General features: G+C 48.5%; 1 protein-coding gene and 3 non-coding genes across 4 annotated transcripts in view; 3 read left to right on the top strand and 1 right to left on the bottom strand.

Moving 5' to 3' along the window:
• Nucleotides 1-16,494, bottom strand: part of LOC126214892 (ectopic P granules protein 5 homolog) — a 388,516-nt gene that overhangs the window by 11,689 nt on the left and 360,333 nt on the right. The gene's annotated exons all lie outside the window — the stretch shown is intronic.
• Nucleotides 1,820-1,894, top strand: Trnat-cgu (transfer RNA threonine (anticodon CGU)). The gene has a single exon. It is a non-coding gene; the product is annotated as a tRNA-Thr (tRNA).
• Nucleotides 2,121-2,195, top strand: Trnat-cgu (transfer RNA threonine (anticodon CGU)). Its single transcript has one exon. It is a non-coding gene; the product is annotated as a tRNA-Thr (tRNA).
• Trnat-cgu (transfer RNA threonine (anticodon CGU)) lies at nt 2,422-2,496 on the top strand. Its single transcript has one exon. It is a non-coding gene; the product is annotated as a tRNA-Thr (tRNA).

The following is a 16,494-nucleotide window of genomic DNA, read 5'->3' as shown; positions in this document are numbered from 1 at the left end:
ACGTGTGGTATTTTTTTTATTAGTTGTTGAGTCTGGAATTACTGGTTTAAAATAAACAGATTACAGCCCCGTCCACAATCGTAACCGAATCCTGCCTTCCATTGACTATCAGGTTTCAACTGAGTTTATGACTGCCAGCCGGCCGCGGTGGTCTAGCGGTTCTAGGCGCTCAGTCCGGAACTGCGCGACTACTACGGTCGCATGCGTCGGGCATGGATGTGTGTGATGTCCTTAGGTTAGTTAGAACTACTTAAACCTAAGTTCTAGGGGACTGATGACCACAGATGTTAAGTCCCATAGTGCTCAGAGCCATTTGAACCATTTTTATGACTGCCAGTGGCATTACTGTATGCGAGGACAGTAACTTTTTCTTATAGCCGGATGCAGTTTTATCCTTGTTTAGAGGCAAGGGTTTTAGTTGGCAACATTTTGTAATTCAACCCCGTCTCATCACAGTTGTAAAGTTTATACTGGCTATCAACTCCTTTGTCTATGATAGTGTGCAGTATCTTTTCAAAACCAGCGATAGCGGGTTCATCCCCGGATCCACTTTATGTCAGTTTCACTTCTTGAACCGATCCAGCCAGCGTTCACTTCCGAAGATTCTTGCTCCTTTCCATGAATCAGCTCATAAAAAGCCATCGCTTTTTTCACGAAGTAGAGGACCTGATACTGACACACCTTTGGCTCTTATTTGTTCGTGCCACCGACATTCAAATCCGCAGCAGCTTTCGCGAGTGGCATTGGCCACTTTTATCGCTGGACATTTTAAAGCATATAGCGCGAGCACGGAACATTAAATCGAAAACACAGACGGACAACACTAGACAAAACCCTTGAAACCAGGCTGTGGCAGCCATCGAGTGAAAACATTCGATTCATCTCTCCACTGTCTTACGCGGCAACACAACAGGGCGTTGTGCGATCACTGTTAAACGCACAGCTTCATCACTCTCATTGGCGTTTTCTATAGGGCAACATCGTGCTGGATAGAGCAATACTGTACGTACATGAGTTCCAATAGCTGGCAACGGCATGAAACCACGCAATACGAACAAATTACACGCTAAAACTTTAAACAACACACGCACGAATTGACGACACTCGGACTTTCGACACGCGCCAGCAGCAGAGTGCCGAAAAACACGGCTCCAGGCGCAGACATGTTGCAACTTGAAACTTCCTGGCAGATTAAAACTGTGTGCCCGACCGAGACTCGAACTCGGGACCTCAGTTGGTAGAGCACTTGCCCGCGAAGGCAAAGGTCCCGAGTTCGAGTCTCGGTCGGGCACACAGTTTTAATCTGCCAGGAAGTTTCATATCAGCGCACACTCCGCTGCAGAGTGAAAATCTCATTCTGGAAACATCCCCCAGGCTGTGGCTAAGCCATGTCTCCGCTATATCCTTTCTTTCAGGAGTGCTAGTTCTGCAAGTTTCGCAGGAGAACTTCTGTAAAGTTTGGAAGGTAGGAGACGAGATACTGGCAGAAGTAAAGCTGTGAGTACCGGGCGTGAGTCGTGCTTCGGTAGCTCAGTTGGTAGAGCACTTGCCCGCGAAAGGCAAAGGTCCCGAGTTCGAGTCTCGGTCGGGCACACAGTTTTAATCTGCCAGGAAGTTTCATATCAGCGCACACTCCGCTGCAGAGTGAAAATCTCATTCTGGAAACATCCCCCAGGCTGTGGCTAAGCCATGTCTCCGCTATATCCTTTCTTTCAGGAGTGCTAGTTCTGCAAGTTTCGCAGGAGAACTTCTGTAAAGTTTGGAAGGTAGGAGACGAGATACTGGCAGAAGTAAAGCTGTGAGTACCGGGCGTGAGTCGTGCTTCGGTAGCTCAGTTGGTAGAGCACTTGCCCGCGTAAGGCAAAGGTCCCGAGTTCGAGTCTCGGTCGGGCACACAGTTTTAATCTGCCAGGAAGTTTCATATCAGCGCACACTCCGCTGCAGAGTGAAAATCTCATTCTGGAAACATCCCCCAGGCTGTGGCTAAGCCATGTCTCCGCTATATCCTTTCTTTCAGGAGTGCTAGTTCTGCAAGTTTCGCAGGAGAACTTCTGTAAAGTTTGGAAGGTAGGAGACGAGATACTGGCAGAAGTAAAGCTGTGAGTACCGGGCGTGAGTCGTGCTTCGGTAGCTCAGTTGGTAGAGCACTTGCCCGCGTAAGGCAAAGGTCCCGAGTTCGAGTCTCGGTCGGGCACACAGTTTTAATCTGCCAGGAAGTTTCATATCAGCGCACACTCCGCTGCAGAGTGAAAATCTCATTCTGGAAACATCCCCCAGGCTGTGGCTAAGCCATGTCTCCGCTATATCCTTTCTTTCAGGAGTGCTAGTTCTGCAAGTTTCGCAGGAGAACTTCTGTAAAGTTTGGAAGGTAGGAGACGAGATACTGGCAGAAGTAAAGCTGTGAGTACCGGGCGTGAGTCGTGCTTCGGTAGCTCAGTTGGTAGAGCACTTGCCCGCGTAAGGCAAAGGTCCCGAGTTCGAGTCTCGGTCGGGCACACAGTTTTAATCTGCCAGGAAGTTTCATATCAGCGCACACTCCGCTGCAGAGTGAAAATCTCATTCTGGAAACATCCCCCAGGCTGTGGCTAAGCCATGTCTCCGCTATATCCTTTCTTTCAGGAGTGCTAGTTCTGCAAGTTTCGCAGGAGAACTTCTGTAAAGTTTGGAAGGTAGGAGACGAGATACTGGCAGAAGTAAAGCTGTGAGTACCGGGCGTGAGTCGTGCTTCGGTAGCTCAGTTGGTAGAGCACTTGCCCGCGAAGGCAAAGGTCCCGAGTTCGAGTCTCGGTCGGGCACACAGTTTTAATCTGCCAGGAAGTTTCATATCAGCGCACACTCCGCTGCAGAGTGAAAATCTCATTCATGTTGCAACTTATCAAATGTCAGACAGCGCCGCCAATGTGAGCCGCGAAAATCGGAAAAATTTGTTCACATAAACGGAAGTTTACTGTATACAGAGTGTTTATAAATTACTTATACAGAAGTAACCTTTAATTGTGAAAAACATTTCTGTAAAGTTAATTTACCCTTTGCAAAACAAAAAGGTCGCTTTTTATAACTAATTTATAGACACCTTGTATCGTAAAGAAGTTTAACGGGTGACGAAGTGAGAATATCTACTTGTGGGTTTGCAAGCAACATTACAGCACGCTGTGCTACAGTTCTTACTATGCCTGTACCTGTTTACGTATCTCAACAAGAGACCCAAGCTCCGCAGAAGTGTCATTCCGCACAAGTATTCCAATATTAGATGTACTTTTCGTTTAACTGATCCACAATGAAGAGATCCTGTGGGATGTGGCACAAGTTAGTAAACACTAATACACAATAAATATTTACAAAATGGGGACATGTATGCTAATGTACCTTCCACAGATCCAAAGTGAAATTGCTCTTGTGAATGTGGAATCAGTCAAAAAAGAAAGTCTTTAGCATATTTACATTTAAAAGGATAGAAAACTTGTCACCAAATATTAAATATTCGGCCCACTTAGGTGCACATGATAATTATAATGTTGTTGTAGCATACATAATAAAAAGCATTTTCAGCACTTATTTACAATGATCGTATTACTGTGCAGAATTTACTACTTTACGCAATATTTACATTGGGTGATATTAACAACACACAAGCATCAGCCGGTTCTGCTAAGAAATTCATCGATGAAATAGGGATTGGCCACCAATAAATCCTTTACTCTTTTCATTCGTCGTGTTACTGAAAATGTGTATTGCTGAGTAGTGGACACATTTGTAAACGAAAGTAAGTGATTTTTACAAAGAGTTAAGAATAACTTGATTTGAAACTTCTTGGCAGATTAAAACCGTGTTCTGAACGGACTCTCGAACTCGGAACCTTTGGCTTTTATTTCTAGTATTGATTCCATGAACTGAGCTGTTGGTTTAGGAAAAAAAGAGAGATATTTTTTTAATGACATAATCCATTAAGCAACAAATCCATTGGGAAGCATTAGGTAGTATCTCCAGTTCCTTGAACAGCACGATGTTCTTTAGTTCACACCATAAATAATTCGTATGGCACGTTTTTGGGCTCGGAAAACTTCAGATTGGCTTTATGAGTTACCTCCCCCCCTCCCCAGAAAATAATCCCGTGCGACATTATGGGATAAAAGTTGGCAAAGTATACTAGCTTTTCTATTTTTATTTCGCTAATGTGTGACAAGATTCGTATAGAAAATAGGGATTTGTTGAGGTGCTTCAACAGTTCTGTGGTACGCTCCTCCAAGTTGCCACTTTCACATCAGTGTTCCTGGACCAGGAATCGTTGCGCCACCCAGGAGACCATTCTCCCCTCCATCCATAAAAAAAACACGCGGTGTCTCTTCCCGAAGCACACGATTGGCCCAAATGGAAGAGCAGTGAGTCCAGCGGCTATTATGGAACGACTGGACATAAGCCCGACACTTCGCGTGAACAAGACGAGCGGGAAACTCATCCAAACATTGCGACAGTACTAAGAGCATTATTCGATCAGCCTCGGGATAGCCTTCTTTGGGGGATATTCACTTGGTCCAACGGTCCTCCCACTTTTTTATCCCATCGGAAAAATAGCTTCTGCAAAATACTCATTGACTGCAACTGTCACTTCCTCATTTGATGAAAGTTTCATCCCAAAAAATTGTTCAAATGGCTCTAAGCACTATGGGACTTAACACCTGAGGTCATCAGTCCCCTAGAACTTAGAACTACTTAAACCTAACTAACCTAAGGACATCACACATATCCATGCCCGAGGCACGATTCGAACCTGCGAACGCAGCAGCGCGGTTCCGGAATGAACCGTCTAGAACCGCTCCACCACGGCGGCCGGCTGTTTCTTCCCACCAAGACAAAGTTTCAAGTTAGGGAACAGTATGAAGCCATTTTGGGGTTAAGTCTGTTGAATGAGGAACCAATTAAAAGCCCAGTTCATGCACTTTCACCATTTTCATCGCTAATCTGTGAGACGATGCACTATCCTGGTGAAAGAGCAGTTTTTGCGTGGCAACCTTGGTCTTTTTTCAGACGATCGAACAATGAAGCACAATAGCGCCCAGTTATGGGTCTGCCTTTTTCCAGTTAATTTATTTGCATCATTCCTTGGGTAATCGCCTCTCCCCTCCTCCTCCTAAAAAAAAGTGGCCATCTCTTTACCAGCTGGCAAAACTGGTCTTTGCCTTCTTCAGTGCACATTCACCAATCTTTGCCCATTGTTGTGACTTCTGTTTGGACACTGGTGTTTAATGATGGATTCAGGTTTCACCGACAGTCACAAATTGTTTCGAAAAGTAGTACGGACTGTGATTAAACATCGCTAGACATTATGTAGTGCCAGATGAGCTTTTGGTGATGGAGAGCAATCGCAGAGCCCACAGCTTCTTCATGGCCAGTTCCCCATGTAGGACATAATGCACTTGCTCAGTTACGTTGCCTACAGTCTCAACAATGTCAAGAATTTTGATTCGGCTGTACTGCACTACCGTATCATGGATTTTATCAATGGTTTCCTTTGTGGTGACCTCAATTGGACAGCCGAACCGCGCTTCGTCTTCTGTGTTTGTCTGACCACGATAAATTCATTATTCCGAATCTTCACTGATGGTGCAGAATCCGCGTGGACTTCAGCTCTGTTGTGATTTGTGCGGCGGTCCAACCTTTCAGACGAAAATGCTTAATAACAGCACAAAACTCGGTTTTCGTCTTTTTGAATCGCAGTCAACACACTGACCAATTCAGACAGCTCTCAACAATCAACTGTAGGCTGTACATTGTCGAAATTCTTTATACGATCCTTGGAATAATCATGCTTGCCAAACCATAAAGGTGCAACTAAAAGATTTCATTATTTCGTGAAATTTTACCACGTTTTTCTACCCAACCTTGTTTGATAATCTGATGTTTCACAGAACACTAAGATTTGAAATTATACACTTTCGAGCGCGTTAGAACCAGTTTTGGAAAATTTTTGTCCAGTCTGATGTCGCTTATCTCCGCAAAATGACTTCCCAAGGATCGAAGATATTCTGGAGACAATAGAAATTACTGCCACGTGACATAAGGGAACAAAAAAAGGCCATCAGATAGTAAATCATGTGAATACGGATAACGAGCTATTTCCATGCGCCAAATAATCGATTGTTTGACTTGATGCGTTGCAGCTGGCGTAGTTGTGATGATGAATTGTGCGACATTCTTTTTCCAGATTTCATAGGTGACGTGTAACAAACAATTTGTTGAAACTTCCTGGCAGATTAAAACTGTGTGTCGGACAGAGACTCGAACTCGGGACCTTTGCCTTTCGCGGGCAAGTGCTCTACCAACTGAGCTACCCAAGCACGACTCACAACCCGTCCTCACAGCTTCAATTATGCCAGTACCTCGTCTCGTACATTCCAAACTTCACAGAAGCTCTTCTGCGAACCTTGCAGAACTAGCACTCCTGGAAGAAAGGATATTGCGGAGACATGACTTAGCCACACCCTGGGGGATGTAGCTCAGTTGGTTAAGCACTTGCCCGCGAAAGGTAAAGGTCCCGAGTTCGAGTCTCTGTCCGGTACACAGTTTTAATCTGCCATGAAGTTTCATATCAGCGCACACTCCGCTGTTGTCTAGAATTCACATTAACTGTTCTTCTATGCTCTGAAGCTGTGCTCGTGAAACTGCAACCCGAATTAAGTATTCATGCGACCGTCTGTTCTCAGTTGTATTTTATAATAATCTGCATCTGGAAACCAACAGCCGATACCATATTCCCTATACTTGGCGATTTTAATATCACGAAAATAGCTGCTCGTTGTCAGCAAATGCAGATTAATTTTATTCGACGATCGAGTCACGTACAGCCAACAGTTTCGAATGGTAATTATTTATTCTTCGCCGATTCCAAACATACATTTCCATGTGTATCTGGTGCTTAAAATGGTTCATTTACAAACTAGTAAAGAATAAATTCTCACCATTTGCAATTTTTATCGTATCTGACTACATCGGCGAATCAAAAATATACGGTGGAATTATAGTTTGCACGCGAAAAGTTGGTCGATCACCTAGAGGTGAAAGCTGGGTAACGAGGTACGCAGACATGTCGTTGTGGTCTGAGGGAACCTGATAGAAAGGGATGCTTCCTATGTTGCCAGCTCATGGACTTGGTGTCATACCGATCAGCTGCTCCGGTATAAATATCAAATGGAAGAAACATGGATTCATGAATGCATACTACAGAGACGGTCGTCTTCAAATGCGGTACATATTTCAATCCGCTCACACAGCATTTCATCAGTCAATTGGTGTCACGACACTGGAATCGCTGAGTGTGGCAGCAATATGAAACAAGAGAACAGTCGCCACGAAGTGTTCCGAATCACGCCGACTTTTAACGATCAGTACTTTGACGCTGCCACACGTAACTGCATGCACAAATTCCTTGCGCCTGCACACGGATCAAGCAAGCTTGCACACGAATTACTTTAACAGAAAATTTCACGTTCAGATGACGATGCGCTGGCTTTGGTAATCTTTTTGCTTGTGTTTCGAAAAAAAAAATGTATAAAATGTGATATATGGAGTAATGCGTAGCTAAAGAAACGAAAGTGATCTCCCACATTAACTATTCGTGGTAGACACGCCATGGAAACTATCTCACCGTATTGTTGCTTTTCTTCTCTCTTTCTCCATGTAACACCGTGTTCTTTGATTTGATCTACAGTACAGTATATAATAAAAATTAAATCAAGCCAGATCACTGACAAATGCTTGCACAAGCACCCCATACTTGATGCACAAGCATGCATAACCGAAATTCGATCGACCATCAAGCTGCTTGCACAGTCTTTATGTTTGCATAACTTTATCCTACACACTCTCAAGCACGCAGTAACGTGTGGGCTCTTCTTTACTTATCTAGTCTATAGCGGGCTCATAACATACAAATTTATGGACGCCAGAAGATAGTAAGAATCTGAAGAGAACTGATGAATGGTGCAGGCTCTGGCAGTTGATCCTGAATGTAACATACTGCGCATTCATAGGAAACAAAATCCACTACTGTACAGCTACACTATTGATGAGAGACAGCGTCTGCCGTAAAGTATCTAGGCGTAACTATCCAGAGCGACTTTAAGTGAAATGACCATATAAAACGGATAGTGGGAAAGGCAGACACAAGACTCAGATTCATCGGAAGACTCTTAAGGAAATGCAACTCATCCACGAAAGAAGTGGCTTATAAGGCGCTCGTTCGCCCAATTCTTGAGTATTGTTCATCTATCCGGGATCCCTATCAGGTAGGACAGAGAGAAGATCCAACGAAGAGCGGCGCGTTTCGTCACGGGATCGTTTAGCTGGCGAGAGAGTGTTACGGAGATGCTAAACAAACTCCACTGGCAGACGTGACAAGAGAGGTGTTGTGCATCACAGAGAGACTTACTATTGAAATTTCGGGACAGCACTTTTCAGGAGAAGTCAGGCAACGTATTACTTTCCCCCCCCCCCACACACACACACACATACATCTCGTGTATTGAACACGAGGAGAAAATTCGAGAAATTATAGCCAATACAGAGGCTTACCGACACTCATTCGCGAGTGGAACAGATGTTCACATGTGTGCGAATTCCTAAGGTTGGTTTAAGGATTAAAGGGACCAAACTGCAGAGGTCATCGGTCCCTTTTTCCAAAATACTAAACATACCCACAGAGAATAAAAAATGTTCAACAGAATAGGAGACAGACGACACAGAACAAAAGAAACATAGACAAGGACCAGACAAAACGAAATAAAATCACACGGAGTGTGACGGCGGCTGGCCGACCATAGGAACAAAAAAAAGGGAAAAGGCAACCACCGAAAACACATTAAAAACTTAGTTTAAAACCGTAGGCCAAAGGCCAGAATCAACACAAAACAATAAAATAAAACAGAAACACTCAGATTAAAGAATAAAAACCCCCTGCCCTAATAAAACGTAAAACTAAGGCAGCCATAACAGAGTCATCAGATAAAAGGGCAGGGAGCGTATCAGGCAGAGCAAATGTCTGCCTGACCACAGCTAAAAGGGGGCAGGCCAACAAAATGTGGGCCACTGTCAAAGCCGCCCCGCAGCGACATACAGGAGGGTCCTTCCGGCGCAGTATATAACTGTGTGTTAGCCGGGAGTGGCCAATGCGGAGCCGACAAAGGACGACTGAGTCCCTGCGGTTGGCTCGCATGGATGACCGCCACACAGTCGTCGTCTCCTTAATGGCACGGAGTTTATTGGGCGTGATCCGATCGCGCCATTCAGCGTCCCAAAGCGCAAAAACTGTTCGGCGGAGGACTGCCCGCAAATCAGTCTCTGGGAGGCCAACATCCAGAGACGGCTGTCTCGTGGCCTCTTTCGCCAGGCGGTCAACTTGTTCATTGCCCAGGATACCGACATGACCGGGGGTCCACACAAAGACCACAGAGCGGCCGCAACGCGCAAGAGTATGCAGGGACTCATGGATAGCCATCACCAGACGAGAACGAGGAAAACACTGGTCGAGAGCGCGTAAACTGCTCAGGGAATCGCTACAGATGACGAAGGACTCACCTGAGCAGGAGCGGATATACTCTAGGGCTCGAAAGATGGCGACCAGCTCAGCAGTGGAAACGCTGCAGCCAGCAACCATCGAACCGTCGGTGTAAACAATTGCAGAGCCCTGATACGTGGCCAGGATGGAATAAAAGCGGCGGCGGAAGGCTTCTGGAAGGACCGAGTCCTTCAAGCCCTGTGCCAAGTCGAGCCGAAGGCAAGGGCGAGGAACACACCACGGGGGTGTACGCAGAGGCGCCCGGAAAGGAGGTGGAACAGGGGAAAACCCAAGCCCGCAGAGAAGCTCCTTGACGCGTACGGCGATCGGACAACCCGACCGGGGCCGACGGTCTGGCAGATGGACGACTGACTGCGGGAACAGGACACGGTAATTTGGATGCCCGGGCAAGCTAAAAACATGGGCAGCATAAGCAGCCAGTAATTGTTGGCGTCGTAACCGCAGTGGAGGGACACCTGCCTCAACAAGGATGCTGTCCACAGGGCTGGTGCGGAAGGCACCAGTGGCAAGTCGGATCCCGCTGTGTAGTATTGGGTCCAGCACCCGCAACGCAGATGGGGATGCTGAGCCATAAGCCAGGCTCCCATAATTCAGACGGGACTGGATTAACGCCTGGTAGAGCCGCAACAGGGTAGATCGGTCGGCGCCCCAGCGGGTGTGGCTCAAGCATCTCAGAGCGTTTAGATGCCGCCAACACGCCTGTTTAAGCTGCCGGATATGAGGCAGCCAAGTCAACCAGGCATCGAAAACCACCCCCAAAAACCTGTGTGATTCCACCACTGAAAGAAGTTCGCCGGCAAGATAAAGCCGCGGCTCCGGGTGGACAGTGCGTCGCCGGCAGAAATGCATTACGCAGGTCTTGGCTACCGAAAACTGGAACCCATGAGCTACAGCCCAAGACTGCGCCTTGCGGATAGTACCCTGTAGCTGACGTTCAACAGCTGCAATGCCAGTAGAGCTGTAATAAAGGCAGAAGTCGTCAGCATACAGGGAAGCAGAGACAGAATTTCCCACGGCCGCAGCGAGCCCGTTAATGGCTATTAAAAACAGGCAGACACTTAAAACAGAACCCTGTGGCACACCGGTCTCCTGGACGTGGGTGGAACTAAATGAGGCTGCGACTTGCACGCGGAAGGTACGATACGACAGTAAATTTCTGATAAAGATCGGCAGAGGGCCCCGAAGACCCCATCCATGAAGCGTAGAAAGGATGTGATGACGCCATGTCGTATCGTACGCCTTCCGCATGTCGAAAAAGACAGCGACCAGGTGCTGACGGCGGGCAAAGGCAGTACGGATGGCCGACTCCAGGCTCACCAGATTGTCGGCGGCGGAGCGGCCTTTACGGGACCCACCCTGAGATGGAGCCAGAAGGCCCCGAGACTCCAGTACCCAAGTCAAGCGCCGGCTCACCATCCGTTCGAGAAGCTTGCAAAGAACGTTGGTGAGGCTAATGGGGCGGTAGCTGTCCACCTCCAAAGGGTTCTTGCCTGGTTTCAGAATGGGGATAACGATACTTGCCCGCCACTGCGACGGAAACTCACCCTCGACCCAAATACGGTTGTAAAGGTCGAGGAGCCGTCGCTGGCAGTCCACTGAGAGGTGTTTCAGCATCTGGCAGTGGATGCTATCTGGTCCAGGAGCGGTATCAGGACAAGCGGCAAGGGCACTGCGGAATTCCCACTCACTGAATGGAACATTGTACGATTCTGGATGGTGGGTGCGAAACGAAAGGCTCCGACGTTCCATCCGCTCTTTAATGGAGCGGAAGGCCTGAGGGTAATTCGCAGAAGCGGAACTCATAACAAAATGCTCTGCTAAGTGGTTTGCAATGACGTCGGAGTCAGTACAAACTGCTCCATTCAGTGAGAGCGCAGGGACGCTGACAGGTGGCCGATAGCCGTAGACGCGTCGAATCTTGGCCCAGACCTGCGATGGAGTGACATGGAGGCCAATGGTGGACACGTACAGCTCCCAGCACTCCTGCTTGCTTTGGCGGATAAGGCGGCGGGCCCGCGCACGCAGCCGTTTGAAGGTGATCAGGTGTTCAATGCAGGGATGTCGCTTGTGACGCTGTAGCGCCCGCCGGCGATCTGTAATCGCTGCAGCGATCTCAGGCGACCACCAAGGCACAGTCCGCCGCCGAGGGGACCCAGAGGAGCGGGGAATGGCAGATTCGGCGGCAGTAACGATGCCGGTGGTGACCGATTGAACCACCGCATCAATGTCGTCAGTAGAGAGAGGCTCAAGAGCGGCAGTGGAGGAGAACAAGTTCCAGTCAGCCTTATTCATAGCCCATCTGCTAGGGCGCCCAGAAGAGTGACGCTGTGGTAGTGACAGAAAGATAGGAAAGTGGTCACTACCACACAGGTCGTCATGCACACTGCATTGGACAGACGGTAAGAGGCTAGGGCTACAGATTGAAAGGTCAATGGCGGAGTATGTGCCATGCGCCACACTGAAGTGTGTGAAGGCACCATCATTTAAAATCGAGAGATCGAGCTGCGACAATAAATGCTCAACGATGGCGCCTCGACCTGTTGCCACTGACCCACCCCACAGAGGGTTATGGGCGTTGAAGTTGCCCAATAGCAAGAAAGGTGGCGGCAATTGGGCTATCAGCGCAGCCAGGACATGCTGCGAGACATCACCATCCGGTGGAAGGTAAAGACTGCAGACGGTAACAGCCTGTGGCGTCCACACCCGAACAGCGACAGCCTCTAAAGGTGTTTGGAGAGGGACAGACTCGCTGTGCAGAGTGTGAAGGACATAGAGGCAGACGCCACCGGACACCCTTTCATATGCTGCCCGGTTCTTATAATAACCCCGATAGCCACGGAGGGCGGGGGTTCGCATTGCTGGAAACCAAGTTTCCTGAAGAGCAATGCAGAAGAAAGGGTGAAGGCTGATAAGGTGTCGGAGCTCAGCTAGATGGTGGAAGAAACCGCTGCAGTTCCACTGGAGGATGATATTGTCCATGGCTGAGAAAGGCGTGAAAGGACTGGGAAGGCAATTTACGCCGCTTGTTCACTCACTGCCACCGATTCAGTACCCGTACGAGAGGCATCCATGGCGTCTGAGGGACCAGCGAGATCAAGGTCCTCAGCGGACGCTAGAATCTCGACTTCATCCTCAGACGCAGAGCGCGAAAGGTGCGGTGGGGTTGGTGCCACCGCAAGTTCTTTGGCCTTAGAGGTCTTTCTCTTGAACTTCTCTCGCTGAACCTTGGGTTTCACCGGCTGGGAAGGCTTCACCGATTCAGTCTCCGGGACGGAGGAGGATCGTGAAGCCCTACGCCCGGCCGCTGGTGAGGACTTATGCCACTGTCGGCCGCCATCTTCCCGCTGGTGGAAGCCTGGGAAAGGAGGGACCCCAGGGAACCCTTACGGGCGAGAGTAGCTGAAGAAGTTAGACGCTTCTCCGGCTGAGAAGCGGGGACGGACGTCCCCGATGGGTGGGAGGACGTTGCTCCTGAGGTAAATGGTGCAAGAGCAACCGGTTGGGTAGAGCCCCCCACGGGCAAGGGGGCAGGAGGAGTCGTACTGCTCATCGAGTCGGATGGAAGTCTCGAAACTGATGGGGCTAGCACAGTTGTTGTAGCAGCTGCGTAAGAAGATGTCATTCTCACAGGATGGAGTCTTTTGGTCTCAGTATAGGTCAGCCGGTCCAGGGTCTTATATTCCATGATTTTGCGCTCTTTCTGAAAGACTTTGCAGTCAGGCGAGCAAGGTGAATGATGCTCTCCGCAGTTGACACAGATGGGAGGCGGGGCACATGGAGTATCGGGATGAGATGGGCGTCCACAATCTCGACATGTGAGGCTATAAGTACAGCGAGAGGACATATGCCCGAACTTCCAGCACTTAAAGCACCGCATCGGGGGAGGGATGTAGGGCTTGACGTCACAACGGTAGACCATCACCTTGATCTTCTCCGGTAATGTATCACCCTCGAAGGCCAAGATGAAGGCACCGGTAGCAACCTGATTGTCCTTCGGACCCCGATGAACGCGCCGGACGAAATGAACACCTCTACGCTCTAAGTTGGCGCGCAGCTCGTCGTCAGACTGCAAAAGTAGGTCCCTATGGAAAATAACTCCCTGGACCATATTTAAACTCTTATGTGGTGTAATGGTAACGTGAACATCCCCCAACTTGTCACAAGCAAGTAACCTGCGTGACTGGGCGGAGGATGCCGTTTGTATCAGTACTGACCCAGAGCGCATTTTGCACAAGCCCTCCACCTCCCCAAACTTGTCCTCTAAATGCTCGACGAAGAACTGAGGCTTTGTGGATAGAAAAGACTCCCCATCAGCTCTCGTGCAGACTAAGAATCGGGGCGAATAACTATTACCTCCATCCTGAGACTTACGCTCCTCCCACGGCGTGGCCAGAGAGGGGAACGTTTTCGGATCGTACTTTTGAGCATTAAATTGAGCCCGAGAACGCTTAGAGACTGCTGGCGGCTGGCCGCCAGCGAGAGATGATGTACCATGCTTCATTGCGGGTCATCTGCCTTGATGCCACCTACTCCGACCAAGGGCCCTCCCCACGGGCGCCACCCAGCCGCAGCAATAGCCACCTGGCAGGATGTCCATTGCCGGGAGTCCTGATGCCCCAGGGAGACGGGCATCTACTCCTTGGCATACGTGGGGAGTTAACGGCGCAGGCATCAGTAGAGCGATCCCTGTGTTGTCAGGGGGCTACAACCAAGAGGGTACATGGCGGCCCCACCACAACGGACTGGCTACCGTGCTGGATCTTAGGTGCAAAAATGTCCAAGGTCGTCGTCGCAGTTAAAAGCAACACTGCAGAGTGCAGCGTGGTAATCGCACCCAGTGATGTATCCCCGCCCAAGAGACGGAAAACGAGCGGGACACCATTGCAACGACGAAAAAGTTGGCTAAAGGTCTCAATGCACGACGGATACAGTGCACCATGTAAGGCGCCCTTCCCCAATTGGCTCGCTCTTCGGAATAATTTAGAAAGATGGAGGTCAAACCCGAGAGGGGACCATCACATAATGCCGAAACATTGGAGACCCTTTTAGTCGCCTCTTACGACAGGCAGGAATACCGCGGGCCTATTCTTATCCCCGAACCCGCAGGGGGGGGGGGGGGGGGAATTCCTAAGGGATCGAACTGCTGAGGCCATCAGTCCCTAGACTTACACACTACTTAAACTAACTTACGCTAAGAACAACACACACCCATTCCCGAGGGAGGACTCGAACCTCCGGCGGAAGTGGCCGCCCGATTCGTGACATGGCGCCTTTAACCGCGCGGCCGAAGGGGACAGAGTTGGAGGGATCAGATAGTGGTACCGAAAGTACCCCCCGCCACACACCATTATCTGGCTTGCGGAGCATGATGCAGATGTAATAATGAAATCGGTACATGTGCGGCCCCAGGTGCCGCACCACACCTGAAAGTCAGTATTGGCTCGTGAGCAGAAAACTTTGACGACTACTGCTCGAAAGCAAAAGTTGTGCCGAAGAAAAAAGCGATCATTTTCTTGGTAGTGCTTCGCAAATAAACCACTTTGTTGGTTACGGTTCGTCTTGGACCACGCAAACACTTGACTGCCGCTTACTGATTTGAAAAGATAGGCCGATGTCGGAATCCACCAATATCGAATCCACTATGACCGCAGCCTCCGCGTTCTGCAAGAAGCGGGAACTCACCTCGCCCTGTCAGCTTGCTCCCTCCTTACAATACTTTACACAAATCTTATCTTTCAGTTTGATGAACGTCTACAGCGCGAAAGGCAGAATCCCGAAACATTTCGTTACACGCTACTTTTTGTCGCACTTCACTTCAATAAGCCGCTCTGCTAAAGCCGAACACTTCTACTTGATGGATATTATTTTGACACGAAAACGCCACTATCACCTCGTCAGATTGGAATCGCTGATAACGACGAAACTAGTAGTTCGCAAACAAAGGAAGGCTGAGCAGCACACGACGGAGAGATCAGGTCTGTACACGCCTTTGTCGTCACCGTACCCGTGTAGGCGCGCACGCGTGTGATTGTTACGAGTTGAATTTGTGCCCGGTGTCATTGTGATGAGGAACATTGCTTGGAGCCGAAGTGAGAAAATAAAAAAATTCGCCGGAATATAAGTGGAAATCGGTACTGATTTAGAAACTATGAAGGACTCTGCCTCATATGACTTGTAAATATGCACGGAAGTTAAAAAAAACGCGAGTTAAAGGACTCCAAAAAGCATAAAAAGAAGGCCCGAGCGAATGTGGCAGCGCCGAAAAAGGAAAAAAAATTGAGTAGCCGTAGATTACTCTATGTGACCACTGTATTAAAGAGATTGATAATTAAACCACTTATTCGTACGAAAAATGGTTCAAATGGCTCTGAGCACTATGGGACTTGACTGCTGTGGTCATCAGTCCCCTAGAACTTAGAACTACTTAAACCTAACTAACCTAAGGACATCACACACATCCATGCCCGAGGCAGGATTCGAACCTGCGACCGTAGCGGTCACGCGATTCCAGACTGTAGCGCCTAGAACCGCACGGCCACTCCGGCCGGCTATTCATACGAAAGACTTTTATGATTTTATTCTGACGTTTTCATGGAGGTAAAAAAATCTATAGTGCAGACCCGAACTGCGCGCACAGAATTTTTTTTGCAATCGATGTATGTACTGTAGTGAGTTACTCATTGTACAGAAGACTGTGAGAAAGAGTTCGGGTGTTAGGTAGCCGCTGACTTCGAATTACAGAGTATCCGCGGATCAGTCTGAGACAATCGCCTCGGCTTATCGACTGTACCAAAACACATAGGTCTGCGTCGATTTATAGAGGTTTTTGCAAGAAACTTGTTGTCATGTTGAAATTAGCGATTAGTAAGTCTGGACTGTATTCAGAAGCGAAGGCTGATTTCAAGTCTCTGTGGTAATTGTAA

Source organism: Schistocerca nitens, chromosome 12, assembly GCF_023898315.1.
Source record: "Schistocerca nitens isolate TAMUIC-IGC-003100 chromosome 12, iqSchNite1.1, whole genome shotgun sequence".
NCBI classification, from domain to species: Eukaryota; Metazoa; Arthropoda; class Insecta; order Orthoptera; family Acrididae; genus Schistocerca; species Schistocerca nitens.
This window is presented reverse-complemented; position numbering and strand designations above follow the sequence as displayed.